The sequence below is a fragment of the Dipodomys merriami genome, unplaced genomic scaffold, assembly GCF_024711535.1.
Source record: "Dipodomys merriami isolate MVZ:Mamm:240054 unplaced genomic scaffold, mDipMer1.0.p SCAF_307, whole genome shotgun sequence".
Lineage (NCBI taxonomy): Eukaryota > Metazoa > Chordata > Mammalia > Rodentia > Heteromyidae > Dipodomys > Dipodomys merriami.
The window spans coordinates 413,964-419,979 of record NW_027204571.1 but is presented as its reverse complement, the minus strand read 5'-3'; positions in this window follow the sequence as shown (position 1 = coordinate 419,979).

Here is a 6,016-nt window from a genome sequence, read left to right as displayed (position 1 = left end):
GCCTCCTGAGTAACGAGGGTTACAGGCATGAGCTACCAGTCTCAGGGGCCTTTTCTGCACTTGTTAAGTTCTTCCTAACTGTTAGACACACACAATTCCTTCTCCATTGTGGGGGCGTGCCCCCGTGGAGTTTTGAGTGACCCAGCCTTGGGTGGTAGAAATCAGCTTGCTCTAGAGGGGAAACTGTGGGCACAGTTTAGCCAGGGTCTCCCATCAACCTCATAAATAGTACTTGTCCCATACATTCTGGCTGCCTGCCTCCTGCCTCCATTTCAGAGTGGGCTTAGAGTCCTGGAAAGGTCAGGACACACCTGTCAACCTAGCTACTCAAGAAGGTGAGCTAGCAAGATCTGCCAGCCTAAGCAGAAAAGTCCATGAGACTCTTATTTCCAACAAACCACCAAAAAGCCAGAAGTAGAGCTGCGGCTCAAGTGATAGAACAGCCAATCTAGAGCAAAAAAAAAAAAAAAAAAAAAAGATAAAAAAGGATATAAGGCCCTGAGTTTAAACCCCAATACTGGCACTAACACACAAAATGTTTGGGGAGACAAAGAACATAATTCCATTATGACCCTGATTAAATTCTAAAAGGGTCATTACAATATCCTCTTCAGAAAACTCAGACACAAAGATTGATGTTTGGAGGAGCTAAAAGAACACGTGGAGATCCAATTTCTATTGTAGTCAGGATCCAGGGCCTCCAGGTAACTGTAGGTCAAGCGAATTCTTAATCTGGGTGATTTGTGATAGCTGGAATTGTTGGGCAGGATTTTAACTGGCAAAGGCCTGGGGGCCAGGGCCTCTGGGCTGGCCTTGGCCTTGACCTAGCCTGCCTGAGCACAGTTTTGACCTCAGCTGGCAGCTGGAACACGGGATTAGATTATTGAGGAGAAAGCCCGTTGGTCCCACCCTGGGGAGGAGGCTTCCCTGACCGAGGGCAGATCTTGGGCTCTGAGAGCTGCAGGCTGGTGGGCAGGAGGTTCTGCTTGTTGCCTAGCAGGTTGACTCTAGTTTGTTTATTGCAGAAGCTCTGACCCTAGCAGTGGACCCGGGAGGCCCAGTCTCTGACTTTCACCCACAGACTGGAGTATGGTTTTATTCAAGAAAACAAAGAGAAGAACAGTGAGTGGCCTTATGGTATAGCAGTCATGCTTTTGGGTGTAGGCAGGGACAGCTTAAACTAAGAAGGAGGGGAAATTGGTCTGTTCAAGAAGTCCAGGAAGCCAGGTTGCCCGAGGCTCACGCCTCTAATCCTAGCTACTCAGGAGGCTGAGAGCTGAGGATCACAGTTCAAAACCAGCTCTGGGAGGAAAGACCATGAGACTCCTATCTCCAATAAACCACCAGAAAATCGGAAGTGGTGCTGTAGTTCTAGTGGTAGAGCACTCACCTTGAGCTGAAGAGCTGAGGGACAGAGCTCAGACCCAGAGTTCAAGCCCCAGGACCACCACCACCACCACCAAAAATACATGCTTGGTCATACTACCAGAAAAGAGACAAATAGAGAAAGACCAGCTGCTTGAACTGGAGGAAGACAGGTGTTTTTTTGTTTGTTTGTTTGTTTGTTTTTTATTGTTGCTGTTGGTCATGAGGCTTGAACTCAGGGCCAAGGTGCTGTCACTGAGCAATTTTGCTCAAGGCTAGTGCTCCACCACTTTGAGCCACAGGGCCATTTCTGGTTTTCTGGTGGCTAACTGGAGAGAAGAGTCTCACTGCCTCTGGTGCCTGTAGCTCATGCTTATAATTCTAGCTACTCAGGAGGCTGAGATCTGAGGATTCCTATTCAAAAGCCAGCCTGGGCAGGAAAGTCTGTGACACTCATCTCTAATTAACCACCAGAAAATGGGAAGTGGAGCTGTGGCTCAGAGCACTAAAATCTTGAGCAAAGGAGCTCAGGGATAGGCCTTGGGTTCAAGCTCCATGACTGACAAAAAAAAGAAAGAAATTAGCTCCCTAACTTACTTAAATAGAACAATAAATTTGTGTGTGTGTGTGTGTGTGTGTGTGTGTGTGTGTGTGTGTGTGTGTGTGTGTGTGTGTGTGTGTGTGTGTGTATGCATGCCAGTACTGGGACTTGAACTCAGGGTCTGGGCATTACCATTGAGCTTTTCTGCTCAAGGCTAGGATTGTAGGCATTGTAATGAGCCTCCACAATGAGCCACTGGCACCTGGCCCTGAATGTTTTCTCTTTTAAACATTCTCTATAACACAGGCTCTTTTGTTAGTTCATAGGTGCGACTGTTAATTACTAGAGAACAACAAAATAGAGCAAACCGGAATGTCAAAAGCTAACCGGTGACTCATTCAAATATAGAAAGAATACGTAACAAACATTTATTCATCTTGACAGAAATAAACAGTAAGATAGTGAGACAGACTGAGAGAACATTTTGAGAAAGTAGGAAACTTGGTTAGATGCAAACTGGTTAATCTCCAACAGGGCAGTAAGAATTGTAAGCCCTGACCCCAATAGCTCACACCTGTCATCCTAGCTACGCAAGAGGCTGAGACCTGAGGATCACAGTTCAAAGCCAGCCTGGGCAGAAAAAATCTGTGAGACTCTTAACTCCAATTAATTACTAAAAAAGTAGAAAGTAGAGCTGTGGCTCAAGTGGTAGAGTGCTTGCCTTAAGCTGAAGAGCTCAGGGACAGAGTTCAAGCCCACAACTGACCCCCCCCCCAAGAAAAAGAATCTGAGTCTTTAATCAATAGTAAATAGCAAGGCAAATGGACATGCATTTTTCTGGCTGAAATAATGTGATTAATGGGCCAAATCTGCCATTTTATTAATTTTTTTTTGGGGGGGGGGAAGGGAGAGGTAAGGCTTGAACTCTGGACCTAGATGTTGTCCCTGAGATTTTATACTCAAAGCTGGCACTCTTCCACTTGAGTCACACCGCCACTTCCAAATTTTTGCTGGTTTATTGGAGATAAGAGTCCCACAGACTTTTCTGTTTTCTGCTCCAGCTGGCCTCAGATCCTCAGATCTCAGCCTCCTGAGTGGCTGAGATTAGCCAGGCGCGAACCCACTGGGTTATGGCAACCTGCTGGGTTTTCTCACAGAATAGGGCATTGGACTTGGGAGTGAGGACTCCCGTCGGGGCTCCACCTCCTAGCACACCTTCATTAGGGAGTTTTCTTGGGAGGGAAAGACGTTCTAATTGTAGAGCTGTTGCTCATTGTCGGCGCTATCATCTGATCAATGCTGTCCCCTGGCACCTGGTGAATGCTCATTCAGACAAAGGAAGTTTTCTCCCATTCAAGGTCAGCCCTGGGAGAAGACTCAAGTTTTGGTGACAGAGACTGTCACCTACAGGTACAAAGTGGAATTGCAAGAGTGCAACCTGATAATCTTTGGAAAATGTCCCACTTTCAGGCAAGATGAAGTTAGTTTTCTATTTAGCCTTTTTTTTTTTTTTTTTTGGTCCAGTCGTGGGGCCTAAACTCTGGACCTGGGCGCTGTCCCTCAGCTCTTCAGCTCAAGGCTAGCGCTCTACCACTTGAGCCACAGCGCCACTTCTGGCTTTTTTTCTTTTTGCTTATGTGGTGCTGAGGAATCGAACCCAGGGCAAGCGCTCTACCACTGAGCCACCTTCCCAGCCCAGCCCTTTTTTTTTTTTTTTTTTTTTTAAATTGTGAGAATACCGTACAGAGTCTTTTTTTTTTTTTTTTTTGTCCATCAGTATCATCCTGTCCTTTCACAGAGAGGAGCCCGGGTTCTTACTCCAATGTAGGAAATACCTTGTGTCATCTTCTGCCCCATTTGCAGAGGCTGCATTGCATTTGGGGGCCCGGGCACTAGAAGCCATGTTCAAGGTCACACAGTTACTATGGAGTCTGAGCCCAAACACTGATTGTAGTGCTTTTTCTACCAAAAAAGATTGTTTGTTTGTTTAGAATAGTTCCAGAGCCAGGTGACAGTGGCTCATGCCAGTAATCCTCACTAATCAGGAGGCTGAGACTTGAGGATTTATATTCAAAGCCAGCCTAGGTAGGAAAGTCTGTGAGACTTTTATCTCCAATTAAGTACCAAAAGAGCTGGAGGTGGAGCTGTGGCTCAAATGGGTAGACTACTAGTCTTGAGAAAAAAAAAAAAAAGGTTCAGGGACAGTGCCTGGGCTATGAGTTCAAACCCCAGGACTGGAGCACACACACACACACACACACACACACACACACACACACACACACACAAACAGAGGCTGGGAAGGTGGCTCAGTGGTAGATTGCTTGCCTTGCATGCCTGAGGTCCTGGGGTCCATTCCTCAGCACCACATAAGCAAAAAGAAAAAGGCCAGAAGTGGCGCTGTGGCTTAAGTGGTAAAACATTAGCCTTGAGCTGAAGAGCTGAGGGACAGCGCCCAGGCCCAGAGTTCAGGCCCCACGACCAGACCCAAAAAAAAACAAAACAAAAAACAAACCTAACTAACCTACAATAAAATACTACTAGAGATCTATTAGACTAGCTAAAAACAGAGCCAGTAGCTCATGCCTGTAATCCTATAACTACTCAAGAGGCTGATATCTGAGGGTGGTGGTTCAAAGCTAGCTAGGCTGACAAATCCATGTGACTTTTTGTCTCTAACCAGCAAAAATCCAGAAGTGGCTCAAGGAGTAGAGCACCAGCCCCGAGTCCAAGTCCCAGCATTGATGCAAAAGAAAAAAAAAGGCAAACAAAATTGGCTATCACGATTGCTGAGAGGTGCAGTAGCTGCTGAAATTCTTACACTGCTGATAGCAATGCAAAATTGGATAGTCACTCGGAAAAGAAAAAGTAAACAAAAAATGTGGGCAGTTTCTTCTAAATTTAAATTCACGCTGACTGTCTAACCCAGAAATCTCACTCCTCCTAAGTATGAGCCCAAGAGAAAGGAAAACATATGTTCACACAAATCTTTATGTGAATGGATATTGTGGTTTTTATTTGTAACCACTGAAAATAGAGAAAGCCTGAGAAAAATCCCTTCACCCAATGGACGTGAATGGGTGAACAATTTACTACAGTTTGGAATACGAGTCAGGAAAGGAACAGAGAAAAACTCCCTGCACCCATGGCTAAGGGCAATGGACAATGTTACTACAACTGCATAATTGGGAACGGAGGTCCTCTAGCAAATGCCACTGGAGAAGCATGCAGAAGAATGAATTGGGTCTTACCTTAGAAAGCACACAGCAGGGGCTGGGAAGGTGGCTCAGTGGTAGAGCGCTTGCCTTGCATGCCTGAGGCCCTGGGGTCTATTCCTCAGCACCACATAAGCAAAAAGAAAAAAGCTGGAAGTGGCGCTGTGGCTCAAGTGGTAGAGCGCTAGCCTTGAGCTGAAGAGCTGAGGGACAGCGCCCAGGCCCAGAGTTCAGGCCCTGTGACTGGATCCCCCCCCCCCAAAAAAGCACACAGCAACATTAACCCAAAATAGATTAAAGATCTAAATGGGAAAGCTAAAACTATTACCCTTCTAGAAGAAAACAAAGGACCAGCTTCAGGCTGTTTTATTTAGCAATGATTTCTTGGTTAGGATGCTAAAACTATTGGCAATAAAAAAGAATTCCTAAAAACTTCCATCCATCAAAGCAAACAACCAACCTCGTGAAGGGCAACTCATGGAATAGGAGAAAAGATTTGCACATTTTTTTGCCAAAGATTTTGCTCTGCATAAGAGTTAACTGTGGCCAGACACCGGTGGCTCACGCCTGTCATCCTAGCTACTCAGGAGCTGAGATCTGAGGATCACGGTTCAAAGCCAGCTCGGGCAGGAAAGTCCATAAGACTCATCTCCAATGAAACACAGGGAAACCGGGAGTGGCGCTGTGGTTCAAGTGGTACAGCGCTCGCCTAGAGGCTCAGGGACTGTCCAGCCCAGAGTTCAAGCCCAAGGACTGGCAAAAAAAAAAAAAAAAGTGTGACTTTCCGACCTGAGAAGGCTTCGAACCGCGATCCTCAGATCTCAGCCTCCAGAGTAGCTAGGATCTCAGGCGTGAGCCGCCGGGCCGGCAGGAATGACATTTTTGAACGGAGCGC